Genomic DNA, 13,033 nt, shown 5'->3' with positions numbered 1-13,033 from the left:
GGGGCCGCCGGCTCCGCCCCCGCCGGGCCCCGCGGCAGGCCCCACCTCCTCAGGCCCCTCCCACCACGGCGCGCGCCGGCGGGGGCGCTCCCCGCCGGCCCGGCCGGCCAGGCGGCCAGAAGGCGGCCCTGGAAGGCAGCCGCACCCCAGACGCTCCCGGGGTGGCTGGCCCGGACCCAGACTCCGCCGCGAGCCCACTTGCCGTCCTTTCGGCCCGCGAGCCCCTCGACCTGCACCTGGCCGCCCCCACCGGCGCCCAGCCCCGGCGCCGCCACCTGTGTGCCGGTGTGTCCCTCCACAGCTCCCTCCGACAAAAGCCCCCCACCCCCACCCCGCCCCGCTGGCGTGTCACCGCGGCCGGGTGCGGGAGCGGGATCGAGGGCAGGGGCCGCTTCCCCGGGCCTGCCGGCCACCAGGGGCGGGGTCCTGAGCTCGGCGGGGGGTGTGGGGGCAAGGGTGGCCTTGCCGGGGCTGAGGGGCCGTGGCGACTCAATGGTGGCTCCCAGTGGCTTCGGGCCAGCTGCCGTCGGGCAGGAGGGCCGGCCCGGGCTGCGGCCGGGCTGCGCCTAGCGCCGCGTGGGCCGGCAGGGCCGATGCCCAAGGGACCGCGGGCCCCGGGCCCTGAAGCCTCCGGGGCCACGTCCCTGTGAGCGACGTGCGGGATCTTGGGCGGGGCGCCAAGCGCCGAAGGGTTTGCTGGGTCACGGCCGCCCTGGGCTGGGAGGTGGTCGCCAAACCCTCCGCCGCCGCCCGATACCCGAGACCTCCGTTCCCCCTGCCTGGGCGGGCGAGGGGGCCCTGCCGGGGCGGGCCGGCCGCCAGGCTGGCGTTAAGGCGCCAGCGCCAGCGAAACTGGGCCTCAAGAGGCAGCCCGCGGCCCCCGCCCCCGTCTACGGCCATACCACCCTGAACGCGCCCGATCTCGTCTGATCTCGGAAGCTAAGCAGGGTCGGGCCTGGTTAGTACTTGGATGGGAGACCGCCTGGGAATACCGGGTGCTGTAGGCTTTTTGCCTCCCGCTCCGCCCGCCTTCTCCTTTACTCGCCCGCGGCGGGGGCCGCCGGCTCTGCCCCCGCCGGGCCCCGCGGCAGGCCCCACCTCCTCAGGCCCCTCCCACCACGGCGCGCGCCGGCGGGGGCGCTCCCCGCCGGCCCGGCCGGCCAGGCGGCCAGAAGGCGGCCCTGGAAGGCAGCCGCACCCCAGACGCTCCCGGGGTGGCTGGCCCGGACCCAGACTCCGCCGCGGGCCCACTTGCCGTCCTTTCGGCCCGCGAGCCCCTCGACCTGCACCTGGCTGCCCCCACCGGCGCCCAGCCCCGGCGCCGCCACCTGTGTGCCGGTGTGTCCCTCCACAGCTCCCTCCGACAAAAGCCCCCCACCCCCACCCCGCCCCTCTGGCGTGTCACCGCGGCCGGGTGCGGGAGCGGGATCGAGGGCAGGGGCCGCTTCCCCGGGCCTGCCGGCCACCAGGGGCGGGGTCCTGAGCTCGGCGGGGGGTGTGGGGGCAAGGGTGGCCTTGCCGGGGCTGAGGGGCCGTGGCGACTCAATGGTGGCTCCCAGTGGCTTCGGGCCAGCTGCCGTCGGGCAGGAGGGCCGGCCCGGGCTGCGGCCGGGCTGCGCCTAGCGCCGCGTGGGCCGGCAGGGCCGATGCCCAAGGGACCGCGGGCCCCGGGCCCTGAAGCCTCCGGGGCCACGTCCCTGTGAGCGACGTGCGGGATCTTGGGCGGGGCGCCAAGCGCCGAAGGGTTTGCTGGGTCACGGCCGCCCTGGGCTGGGAGGTGGTCGCCAAACCCTCCGCCGCCGCCCGATACCCGAGACCTCCGTTCCCCCTGCCTGGGCGGGCGAGGGGGCCCTGCCGGGGCGGGCCGGCCGCCAGGCTGGCGTTAAGGCGCCAGCGCCAGCGAAACTGGGCCTCAACAGGCAGCCCGCGGACCCCGCCCCCGTCTACGGCCATACCACCTTGAACGCGCCCGATCTCGTCTGATCTCGGAAGCTAAGCAGGGTCGGGCCTGGTTAGTACTTGGATGGGAGACCGCCTGGGAATACCGGGTGCTGTAGGCTTTTTGCCTCCCGCTCCGCCCGCCTTCTCCTTTACTCGCCCGCGGCGGGGGCCGCCGGCTCCGCCCCCGCCGGGCCCCGCGGCAGGCCCCACCTCCTCAGGCCCCTCCCACCACGGCGCGCGCCGGCGGGGGCGCTCCCCGCCGGCCCGGCCGGCCAGGCGGCCAGAAGGCGGCCCTGGAAGGCAGCCGCACCCCAGACGCTCCCGGGGTGGCTGGCCCGGACCCAGACTCCGCCGCGAGCCCACTTGCCGTCCTTTCGGCCCGCGAGCCCCTCGACCTGCACCTGGCCGCCCCCACCGGCGCCCAGCCCCGGCGCCGCCACCTGTGTGCCGGTGTGTCCCTCCACAGCTCCCTCCGACAAAAGCCCCCCACCCCCACCCCGCCCCGCTGGCGTGTCACCGCGGCCGGGTGCGGGAGCGGGATCGAGGGCAGGGGCCGCTTCCCCGGGCCTGCCGGCCACCAGGGGCGGGGTCCTGAGCTCGGCGGGGGGTGTGGGGGCAAGGGTGGCCTTGCCGGGGCTGAGGGGCCGTGGCGACTCAATGGTGGCTCCCAGTGGCTTCGGGCCAGCTGCCGTCGGGCAGGAGGGCCGGCCCGGGCTGCGGCCGGGCTGCGCCTAGCGCCGCGTGGGCCGGCAGGGCCGATGCCCAAGGGACCGCGGGCCCCGGGCCCTGAAGCCTCCGGGGCCACGTCCCTGTGAGCGACGTGCGGGATCTTGGGCGGGGCGCCAAGCGCCGAAGGGTTTGCTGGGTCACGGCCGCCCTGGGCTGGGAGGTGGTCGCCAAACCCTCCGCCGCCGCCCGATACCCGAGACCTCCGTTCCCCCTGCCTGGGCGGGCGAGGGGGCCCTGCCGGGGCGGGCCGGCCGCCAGGCTGGCGTTAAGGCGCCAGCGCCAGCGAAACTGGGCCTCAAGAGGCAGCCCGCGGCCCCCGCCCCCGTCTACGGCCATACCACCCTGAACGCGCCCGATCTCGTCTGATCTCGGAAGCTAAGCAGGGTCGGGCCTGGTTAGTACTTGGATGGGAGACCGCCTGGGAATACCGGGTGCTGTAGGCTTTTTGCCTCCCGCTCCGCCCGCCTTCTCCTTTACTCGCCCGCGGCGGGGGCCGCCGGCTCCGCCCCCGCCGGGCCCCGCGGCAGGCCCCACCTCCTCAGGCCCCTCCCACCACGGCGCGCGCCGGCGGGGGCGCTCCCCGCCGGCCCGGCCGGCCAGAAGGCGGCCCTGGAAGGCAGCCGCACCCCAGACGCTCCCGGGGTGGCTGGCCCGGACCCAGACTCCGCCGCGGGCCCACTTGCCGTCCTTTCGGCCCGCGAGCCCCTCGACCTGCACCTGGCCGCCCCCACCGGCGCCCAGCCCCGGCGCCGCCACCTGTGTGCCGGTGTGTCCCTCCACAGCTCCCTCCGACAAAAGCCCCCCACCCCCACCCCGCCCCTCTGGCGTGTCACCGCGGCCGGGTGCGGGAGCGGGATCGAGGGCAGGGGCCGCTTCCCCGGGCCTGCCGGCCACCAGGGGCGGGGTCCTGAGCTCGGCGGGGGGTGTGGGGGCAAGGGTGGCCTTGCCGGGGCTGAGGGGCCGTGGCGACTCAATGGTGGCTCCCAGTGGCTTCGGGCCAGCTGCCGTCGGGCAGGAGGGCCGGCCCGGGCTGCGGCCGGGCTGCGCCTAGCGCCGCGTGGGCCGGCAGGGCCGATGCCCAAGGGACCGCGGGCCCCGGGCCCTGAAGCCTCCGGGGCCACGTCCCTGTGAGCGACGTGCGGGATCTTGGGCGGGGCGCCAAGCGCCGAAGGGTTTGCTGGGTCACGGCCGCCCTGGGCTGGGAGGTGGTCGCCAAACCCTCCGCCGCCGCCCGATACCCGAGACCTCCGTTCCCCCTGCCTGGGCGGGCGAGGGGGCCCTGCCGGGGCGGGCCGGCCGCCAGGCTGGCGTTAAGGCGCCAGCGCCAGCGAAACTGGGCCTCAAGAGGCAGCCCGCGGCCCCCGCCCCCGTCTACGGCCATACCACCCTGAACGCGCCCGATCTCGTCTGATCTCGGAAGCTAAGCAGGGTCGGGCCTGGTTAGTACTTGGATGGGAGACCGCCTGGGAATACCGGGTGCTGTAGGCTTTTTGCCTCCCGCTCCGCCCGCCTTCTCCTTTACTCGCCCGCGGCGGGGGCCGCCGGCTCCGCCCCCGCCGGGCCCCGCGGCAGGCCCCACCTCCTCAGGCCCCTCCCACCACGGCGCGCGCCGGCGGGGGCGCTCCCCGCCGGCCCGGCCGGCCAGAAGGCGGCCCTGGAAGGCAGCCGCACCCCAGACGCTCCCGGGGTGGCTGGCCCGGACCCAGACTCCGCCGCGGGCCCACTTGCCGTCCTTTCGGCCCGCGAGCCCCTCGACCTGCACCTGGCCGCCCCCACCGGCGCCCAGCCCCGGCGCCGCCACCTGTGTGCCGGTGTGTCCCTCCACAGCTCCCTCCGACAAAAGCCCCCCACCCCCACCCCGCCCCTCTGGCGTGTCACCGCGGCCGGGTGCGGGAGCGGGATCGAGGGCAGGGGCCGCTTCCCCGGGCCTGCCGGCCACCAGGGGCGGGGTCCTGAGCTCGGCGGGGGGTGTGGGGGCAAGGGTGGCCTTGCCGCGGCTGAGGGGCCGTGGCGACTCAATGGTGGCTCCCAGTGGCTTCGGGCCAGCTGCCGTCGGGCAGGAGGGCCGGCCCGGGCTGCGGCCGGGCTGCGCCTAGCGCCGCGTGGGCCGGCAGGGCCGATGCCCAAGGGACCGCGGGCCCCGGGCCCTGAAGCCTCCGGGGCCACGTCCCTGTGAGCGACGTGCGGGATCTTGGGCGGGGCGCCAAGCGCCGAAGGGTTTGCTGGGTCACGGCCGCCCTGGGCTGGGAGGTGGTCGCCAAACCCTCCGCCGCCGCCCGATACCCGAGACCTCCGTTCCCCCTGCCTGGGCGGGCGAGGGGGCCCTGCCGGGGCGGGCCGGCCGCCAGGCTGGCGTTAAGGCGCCAGCGCCAGCGAAACTGGGCCTCAAGAGGCAGCCCGCGGCCCCCGCCCCCGTCTACGGCCATACCACCCTGAACGCGCCCGATCTCGTCAGCTAAGCAGGGTCGGGCCTGGTTAGTACTTGGATGGGAGACCGCCTGGGAATACCGGGTGCTGTAGGCTTTTTGCCTCCCGCTCCGCCCGCCTTCTCCTTTACTCGCCCGCGGCGGGGGCCGCCGGCTCCGCCCCCGCCGGGCCCCGCGGCAGGCCCCACCTCCTCAGGCCCCTCCCACCACGGCGCGCGCCGGCGGGGGCGCTCCCCGCCGGCCCGGCCGGCCAGAAGGCGGCCCTGGAAGGCAGCCGCACCCCAGACGCTCCCGGGGTGGCTGGCCCGGACCCAGACTCCGCCGCGGGCCCACTTGCCGTCCTTTCGGCCCGCGAGCCCCTCGACCTGCACCTGGCCGCCCCCACCGGCGCCCAGCCCCGGCGCCGCCACCTGTGTGCCGGTGTGTCCCTCCACAGCTCCCTCCGACAAAAGCCCCCCACCCCCACCCCGCCCCTCTGGCGTGTCACCGCGGCCGGGTGCGGGAGCGGGATCGAGGGCAGGGGCCGCTTCCCCGGGCCTGCCGGCCACCAGGGGCGGGGTCCTGAGCTCGGCGGGGTGTGTGGGCAAGGGTGGCCTTGCCGGGGCTGAGGGGCGTGGCGACTCAATGGTGGCTCCCAGTGGCTTCGGGCCAGCTGCCGTCGGGCAGGAGGGCCGGCCCGGGCTGCGGCCGGGCTGCGCCTAGCGCCGCGTGGGCCGGCAGGGCCGATGCCCAAGGGACCGCGGGCCCCGGGCCCTGAAGCCTCCGGGGCCACGTCCCTGTGAGCGACGTGCGGGATCTTGGGCGGGGCGCCAAGCGCCGAAGGGTTTGCTGGGTCACGGCCGCCCTGGGCTGGGAGGTGGTCGCCAAACCCTCCGCCGCCGCCCGATACCCGAGACCTCCGTTCCCCCTGCCTGGGCGGGCGAGGGGGCCCTGCCGGGGCGGGCCGGCCGCCAGGCTGGCGTTAAGGCGCCAGCGCCAGCGAAACTGGGCCTCAAGAGGCAGCCCGCGGCCCCCGCCCCCGTCTACGGCCATACCACCCTGAACGCGCCCGATCTCGTCTGATCTCGTCAGCTAAGCAGGGTCGGGCCTGGTTAGTACTTGGATGGGAGACCGCCTGGGAATACCGGGTGCTGTAGGCTTTTTGCCTCCCGCTCCGCCCGCCTTCTCCTTTACTCGCCCGCGGCGGGGGCCGCCGGCTCCGCCCCCGCCGGGCCCCGCGGCAGGCCCCACCTCCTCAGGCCCCTCCCACCACGGCGCGCGCCGGCGGGGGCGCTCCCCGCCGGCCCGGCCGGCCAGAAGGCGGCCCTGGAAGGCAGCCGCACCCCAGACGCTCCCGGGGTGGCTGGCCCGGACCCAGACTCCGCCGCGGGCCCACTTGCCGTCCTTTCGGCCCGCGAGCCCCTCGACCTGCACCTGGCCGCCCCCACCGGCGCCCAGCCCCGGCGCCGCCACCTGTGTGCCGGTGTGTCCCTCCACAGCTCCCTCCGACAAAAGCCCCCCACCCCCACCCCGCCCCTCTGGCGTGTCACCGCGGCCGGGTGCGGGAGCGGGATCGAGGGCAGGGGCCGCTTCCCCGGGCCTGCCGGCCACCAGGGGCGGGGTCCTGAGCTCGGCGGGGGGTGTGGGGGCAAGGGTGGCCTTGCCGGGGCTGAGGGGCCGTGGCGACTCAATGGTGGCTCCCAGTGGCTTCGGGCCAGCTGCCGTCGGGCAGGAGGGCCGGCCCGGGCTGCGGCCGGGCTGCGCCTAGCGCCGCGTGGGCCGGCAGGGCCGATGCCCAAGGGACCGCGGGCCCCGGGCCCTGAAGCCTCCGGGGCCACGTCCCTGTGAGCGACGTGCGGGATCTTGGGCGGGGCGCCAAGCGCCGAAGGGTTTGCTGGGTCACGGCCGCCCTGGGCTGAGAGGTGGTCGCCAAACCCTCCGCCGCCGCCCGATACCCGAGACCTCCGTTCCCCCTGCCTGGGCGGGCGAGGGGGCCCTGCCGGGGCGGGCCGGCCGCCAGGCTGGCGTTAAGGCGCCAGCGCCAGCGAAACTGGGCCTCAAGAGGCAGCCCGCGGCCCCCGCCCCCGTCTACGGCCATACCACCCTGAACGCGCCCGATCTCGTCAGCTAAGCAGGGTCGGGCCTGGTTAGTACTTGGATGGGAGACCGCCTGGGAATACCGGGTGCTGTAGGCTTTTTGCCTCCCGCTCCGCCCGCCTTCTCCTTTACTCGCCCGCGGCGGGGGCCGCCGGCTCCGCCCCCGCCGGGCCCCGCGGCAGGCCCCACCTCCTCAGGCCCCTCCCACCACGGCGCGCGCCGGCGGGGGCGCTCCCCGCCGGCCCGGCCGGCCAGAAGGCGGCCCTGGAAGGCAGCCGCACCCCAGACGCTCCCGGGGTGGCTGGCCCGGACCCAGACTCCGCCGCGGGCCCACTTGCCGTCCTTTCGGCCCGCGAGCCCCTCGACCTGCACCTGGCCGCCCCCACCGGCGCCCAGCCCCGGCGCCGCCACCTGTGTGCCGGTGTGTCCCTCCACAGCTCCCTCCGACAAAAGCCCCCCACCCCCACCCCGCCCCTCTGGCGTGTCACCGCGGCCGGGTGCGGGAGCGGGATCGAGGGCAGGGGCCGCTTCCCCGGGCCTGCCGGCCACCAGGGGCGGGGTCCTGAGCTCGGCGGGGGGTGTGGGGGCAAGGGTGGCCTTGCCGGGGCTGAGGGGCCGTGGCGACTCAATGGTGGCTCCCAGTGGCTTCGGGCCAGCTGCCGTCGGGCAGGAGGGCCGGCCCGGGCTGCGGCCGGGCTGCGCCTAGCGCCGCGTGGGCCGGCAGGGCCGATGCCCAAGGGACCGCGGGCCCCGGGCCCTGAAGCCTCCGGGGCCACGTCCCTGTGAGCGACGTGCGGGATCTTGGGCGGGGCGCCAAGCGCCGAAGGGTTTGCTGGGTCACGGCCGCCCTGGGCTGGGAGGTGGTCGCCAAACCCTCCGCCGCCGCCCGATACCCGAGACCTCCGTTCCCCCTGCCTGGGCGGGCGAGGGGGCCCTGCCGGGGCGGGCCGGCCGCCAGGCTGGCGTTAAGGCGCCAGCGCCAGCGAAACTGGGCCTCAAGAGGCAGCCCGCGGCCCCCGCCCCCGTCTACGGCCATACCACCCTGAACGCGCCCGATCTCGTCTGATCTCGGAAGCTAAGCAGGGTCGGGCCTGGTTAGTACTTGGATGGGAGACCGCCTGGGAATACCGGGTGCTGTAGGCTTTTTGCCTCCCGCTCCGCCCGCCTTCTCCTTTACTCGCCCGCGGCGGGGGCCGCCGGCTCCGCCCCCGCCGGGCCCCGCGGCAGGCCCCACCTCCTCAGGCCCCTCCCACCACGGCGCGCGCCGGCGGGGGCGCTCCCCGCCGGCCCGGCCGGCCAGAAGGCGGCCCTGGAAGGCAGCCGCACCCCAGACGCTCCCGGGGTGGCTGGCCCGGACCCAGACTCCGCCGCGGGCCCACTTGCCGTCCTTTCGGCCCGCGAGCCCCTCGACCTGCACCTGGCCGCCCCCACCGGCGCCCAGCCCCGGCGCCGCCACCTGTGTGCCGGTGTGTCCCTCCACAGCTCCCTCCGACAAAAGCCCCCCACCCCCACCCCGCCCCTCTGGCGTGTCACCGCGGCCGGGTGCGGGAGCGGGATCGAGGGCAGGGGCCGCTTCCCCGGGCCTGCCGGCCACCAGGGGCGGGGTCCTGAGCTCGGCGGGGGGTGTGGGGGCAAGGGTGGCCTTGCCGGGGCTGAGGGGCCGTGGCGACTCAATGGTGGCTCCCAGTGGCTTCGGGCCAGCTGCCGTCGGGCAGGAGGGCCGGCCCGGGCTGCGGCCGGGCTGCGCCTAGCGCCGCGTGGGCCGGCAGGGCCGATGCCCAAGGGACCGCGGGCCCCGGGCCCTGAAGCCTCCGGGGCCACGTCCCTGTGAGCGACGTGCGGGATCTTGGGCGGGGCGCCAAGCGCCGAAGGGTTTGCTGGGTCACGGCCGCCCTGGGCTGGGAGGTGGTCGCCAAACCCTCCGCCGCCGCCCGATACCCGAGACCTCCGTTCCCCCTGCCTGGGCGGGCGAGGGGGCCCTGCCGGGGCGGGCCGGCCGCCAGGCTGGCGTTAAGGCGCCAGCGCCAGCGAAACTGGGCCTCAAGAGGCAGCCCGCGGCCCCCGCCCCCGTCTACGGCCATACCACCCTGAACGCGCCCGATCTCGTCTGATCTCGGAAGCTAAGCAGGGTCGGGCCTGGTTAGTACTTGGATGGGAGACCGCCTGGGAATACCGGGTGCTGTAGGCTTTTTGCCTCCCGCTCCGCCCGCCTTCTCCTTTACTCGCCCGCGGCGGGGGCCGCCGGCTCCGCCCCCGCCGGGCCCCGCGGCAGGCCCCACCTCCTCAGGCCCCTCCCACCACGGCGCGCGCCGGCGGGGGCGCTCCCCGCCGGCCCGGCCGGCCAGAAGGCGGCCCTGGAAGGCAGCCGCACCCCAGACGCTCCCGGGGTGGCTGGCCCGGACCCAGACTCCGCCGCGGGCCCACTTGCCGTCCTTTCGGCCCGCGAGCCCCTCGACCTGCACCTGGCCGCCCCCACCGGCGCCCAGCCCCGGCGCCGCCACCTGTGTGCCGGTGTGTCCCTCCACAGCTCCCTCCGACAAAAGCCCCCCACCCCCACCCCGCCCCTCTGGCGTGTCACCGCGGCCGGGTGCGGGAGCGGGATCGAGGGCAGGGGCCGCTTCCCCGGGCCTGCCGGCCACCAGGGGCGGGGTCCTGAGCTCGGCGGGGGGTGTGGGGGCAAGGGTGGCCTTGCCGGGGCTGAGGGGCCGTGGCGACTCAATGGTGGCTCCCAGTGGCTTCGGGCCAGCTGCCGTCGGGCAGGAGGGCCGGCCCGGGCTGCGGCCGGGCTGCGCCTAGCGCCGCGTGGGCCGGCAGGGCCGATGCCCAAGGGACCGCGGGCCCCGGGCCCTGAAGCCTCCGGGGCCACGTCCCTGTGAGCGACGTGCGGGATCTTGGGCGGGGCGCCAAGCGCCGAAGGGTTTGCTGGGTCACGGCCGCCCTGGGCTGAGAGGTGGTCGCCAAACCCTCCGCCGCCGCCCGATACCCGAGACCTCCGTTCCCCCTGCCTGGGCGGGCGAGGGGGCCCTGCCGGGGCGGGCCGGCCGCCAGGCTGGCGTTAAGGCGCCAGCGCCAGCGAAACTGGGCCTCAAGAGGCAGCCCGCGGCCCCCGCCCCCGTCTACGGCCATAGCACCCTGAACGCGCCCGATCTCGTCAGCTAAGCAGGGTCGGGCCTGGTTAGTACTTGGATGGGAGACCGCCTGGGAATACCGGGTGCTGTAGGCTTTTTGCCTCCCGCTCCGCCCGCCTTCTCCTTTACTCGCCCGCGGCGGGGGCCGCCGGCTCCGCCCCCGCCGGGCCCCGCGGCAGGCCCCACCTCCTCAGGCCCCTCCCACCACGGCGCGCGCCGGCGGGGGCGCTCCCCGCCGGCCCGGCCGGCCAGGCGGCCAGAAGGCGGCCCTGGAAGGCAGCCGCACCCCAGACGCTCCCGGGGTGGCTGGCCCGGACCCAGACTCCGCCGCGGGCCCACTTGCCGTCCTTTCGGCCCGCGAGCCCCTCGACCTGCACCTGGCCGCCCCCACCGGCGCCCAGCCCCGGCGCCGCCACCTGTGTGCCGGTGTGTCCCTCCACAGCTCCCTCCGACAAAAGCCCCCCACCCCCACCCCGCCCCTCTGGCGTGTCACCGCGGCCGGGTGCGGGAGCGGGATCGAGGGCAGGGGCCGCTTCCCCGGGCCTGCCGGCCACCAGGGGCGGGGTCCTGAGCTCGGCGGGGGGTGTGGGGGCAAGGGTGGCCTTGCCGGGGCTGAGGGGCCGTGGCGACTCAATGGTGGCTCCCAGTGGCTTCGGGCCAGCTGCCGTCGGGCAGGAGGGCCGGCCCGGGCTGCGGCCGGGCTGCGCCTAGCGCCGCGTGGGCCGGCAGGGCCGATGCCCAAGGGACCGCGGGCCCCGGGCCCTGAAGCCTCCGGGGCCACGTCCCTGTGAGCGACGTGCGGGATCTTGGGCGGGGCGCCAAGCGCCGAAGGGTTTGCTGGGTCACGGCCGCCCTGGGCTGGGAGGTGGTCGCCAAACCCTCCGCCGCCGCCCGATACCCGAGACCTCCGTTCCCCCTGCCTGGGCGGGCGAGGGGGCCCTGCCGGGGCGGGCCGGCCGCCAGGCTGGCGTTAAGGCGCCAGCGCCAGCGAAACTGGGCCTCAAGAGGCAGCCCGCGGCCCCCGCCCCCGTCTACGGCCATAGCACCCTGAACGCGCCCGATCTCGTCAGCTAAGCAGGGTCGGGCCTGGTTAGTACTTTGATGGGAGACCGCCTGGGAATACCGGGTGCTGTAGGCTTTTTGCCTCCCGCTCCGCCCGCCTTCTCCTTTACTCGCCCGCGGCGGGGGCCGCCGGCTCCGCCCCCGCCGGGCCCCGCGGCAGGCCCCACCTCCTCAGGCCCCTCCCACCACGGCGCGCGCCGGCGGGGGCGCTCCCCGCCGGCCCGGCCGGCCAGGCGGCCAGAAGGCGGCCCTGGAAGGCAGCCGCACCCCAGACGCTCCCGGGGTGGCTGGCCCGGACCCAGACTCCGCCGCGGGCCCACTTGCCGTCCTTTCGGCCCGCGAGCCCCTCGACCTGCACCTGGCCGCCCCCAACGGCGCCCAGCCCCGGCGCCGCCACCTGTGTGCCGGTGTGTCCCTCCACAGCTCCCTCCGACAAAAGCCCCCCACCCCCACCCCGCCCCTCTGGCGTGTCACCGCGGCCGGGTGCGGGAGCGGGATCGAGGGCAGGGGCCGCTTCCCCGGGCCTGCCGGCCACCAGGGGCGGGGTCCTGAGCTCGGCGGGGGGTGTGGGGGCAAGGGTGGCCTTGCCGGGGCTGAGGGGCCGTGGCGACTCAATGGTGGCTCCCAGTGGCTTCGGGCCAGCTGCCGTCGGGCAGGAGGGCCGGCCCGGGCTGCGGCCGGGCTGCGCCTAGCGCCGCGTGGGCCGGCAGGGCCGATGCCCAAGGGACCGCGGGCCCCGGGCCCTGAAGCCTCCGGGGCCACGTCCCTGTGAGCGACGTGCGGGATCTTGGGCGGGGCGCCAAGCGCCGAAGGGTTTGCTGGGTCACGGCCGCCCTGGGCTGGGAGGTGGTCGCCAAACCCTCCGCCGCCGCCCGATACCCGAGACCTCCGTTCCCCCTGCCTGGGCGGGCGAGGGGGCCCTGCCGGGGCGGGCCGGCCGCCAGGCTGGCGTTAAGGCGCCAGCGCCAGCGAAACTGGGCCTCAAGAGGCAGCCCGCGGCCCCCGCCCCCGTCTACGGCCATAGCACCCTGAACGCGCCCGATCTCGTCAGCTAAGCAGGGTCGGGCCTGGTTAGTACTTGGATGGGAGACCGCCTGGGAATACCGGGTGCTGTAGGCTTTTTGCCTCCCGCTCCGCCCGCCTTCTCCTTTACTCGCCCGCGGCGGGGGCCGCCGGCTCCGCCCCCGCCGGGCCCCGCGGCAGGCCCCACCTCCTCAGGCCCCTCCCACCACGGCGCGCGCCGGCGGGGGCGCTCCCCGCCGGCCCGGCCGGCCAGAAGGCGGCCCTGGAAGGCAGCCGCACCCCAGACGCTCCCGGGGTGGCTGGCCCGGACCCAGACTCCGCCGCGGGCCCACTTGCCGTCCTTTCGGCCCGCGAGCCCCTCGACCTGCACCTGGCCGCCCCCACCGGCGCCCAGCCCCGGCGCCGCCACCTGTGTGCCGGTGTGTCCCTCCACAGCTCCCTCCGACAAAAGCCCCCCACCCCCACCCCGCCCCTCTGGCGTGTCACCGCGGCCGGGTGCGGGAGCGGGATCGAGGGCAGGGGCCGCTTCCCCGGGCCTGCCGGCCACCAGGGGCGGGGTCCTGAGCTCGGCGGGGGGTGTGGGGGCAAGGGTGGCCTTGCCGGGGCTGAGGGGCGTGGCGACTCAATGGTGGCTCCCAGTGGCTTCGG

At 77.0% G+C, this 13,033-nt stretch overlaps 7 non-coding genes and 5 pseudogenes across 7 annotated transcripts; all 12 read left to right on the top strand.

Annotated features, from left to right (window-relative positions):
• Nucleotides 1-888: 888 nt before the first annotated feature.
• Nucleotides 889-1,007, top strand: LOC125962287 (5S ribosomal RNA). The gene has a single exon (XR_007473808.1). It is a non-coding gene; the product is annotated as a 5S ribosomal RNA (ribosomal RNA).
• Nucleotides 1,008-1,941: 934 nt separating this feature from the next.
• Nucleotides 1,942-2,060, top strand: LOC125962478 (5S ribosomal RNA). Its single transcript, XR_007473999.1, has one exon. It is a non-coding gene; the product is annotated as a 5S ribosomal RNA (ribosomal RNA).
• Nucleotides 2,061-2,994: 934 nt separating this feature from the next.
• On the top strand, nucleotides 2,995-3,113 carry LOC125962286 (5S ribosomal RNA). Its single transcript, XR_007473807.1, has one exon. It is a non-coding gene; the product is annotated as a 5S ribosomal RNA (ribosomal RNA).
• A 926-nt stretch (nucleotides 3,114-4,039) lies between these two features.
• On the top strand, nucleotides 4,040-4,158 carry LOC125962285 (5S ribosomal RNA). Its single transcript, XR_007473806.1, has one exon. It is a non-coding gene; the product is annotated as a 5S ribosomal RNA (ribosomal RNA).
• Nucleotides 4,159-5,084: 926 nt separating this feature from the next.
• Nucleotides 5,085-5,193, top strand: LOC125962511 (uncharacterized; annotated as a pseudogene).
• A 923-nt stretch (nucleotides 5,194-6,116) lies between these two features.
• Nucleotides 6,117-6,235, top strand: LOC125962487 (5S ribosomal RNA). The gene has a single exon (XR_007474008.1). It is a non-coding gene; the product is annotated as a 5S ribosomal RNA (ribosomal RNA).
• Nucleotides 6,236-7,161: 926 nt separating this feature from the next.
• LOC125962510 (uncharacterized) lies at nucleotides 7,162-7,270 on the top strand (annotated as a pseudogene).
• Nucleotides 7,271-8,196: 926 nt separating this feature from the next.
• LOC125962284 (5S ribosomal RNA) lies at nucleotides 8,197-8,315 on the top strand. Its single transcript, XR_007473805.1, has one exon. It is a non-coding gene; the product is annotated as a 5S ribosomal RNA (ribosomal RNA).
• A 926-nt stretch (nucleotides 8,316-9,241) lies between these two features.
• Nucleotides 9,242-9,360, top strand: LOC125962283 (5S ribosomal RNA). Its single transcript, XR_007473804.1, has one exon. It is a non-coding gene; the product is annotated as a 5S ribosomal RNA (ribosomal RNA).
• A 926-nt stretch (nucleotides 9,361-10,286) lies between these two features.
• Nucleotides 10,287-10,395, top strand: LOC125962569 (uncharacterized; annotated as a pseudogene).
• A 934-nt stretch (nucleotides 10,396-11,329) lies between these two features.
• On the top strand, nucleotides 11,330-11,438 carry LOC125962574 (uncharacterized; annotated as a pseudogene).
• A 934-nt stretch (nucleotides 11,439-12,372) lies between these two features.
• On the top strand, nucleotides 12,373-12,481 carry LOC125962568 (uncharacterized; annotated as a pseudogene).
• Nucleotides 12,482-13,033: the final 552 nt, after the last annotated feature.

The sequence above is a fragment of the Orcinus orca genome, chromosome 19 (genome assembly GCF_937001465.1).
Source record: "Orcinus orca chromosome 19, mOrcOrc1.1, whole genome shotgun sequence".
Classification (NCBI taxonomy): domain Eukaryota; kingdom Metazoa; phylum Chordata; class Mammalia; order Artiodactyla; family Delphinidae; genus Orcinus; species Orcinus orca.
Note: the sequence above shows the minus strand (reverse complement) of the source record. Positions and strands in the feature narration are given on the sequence as shown.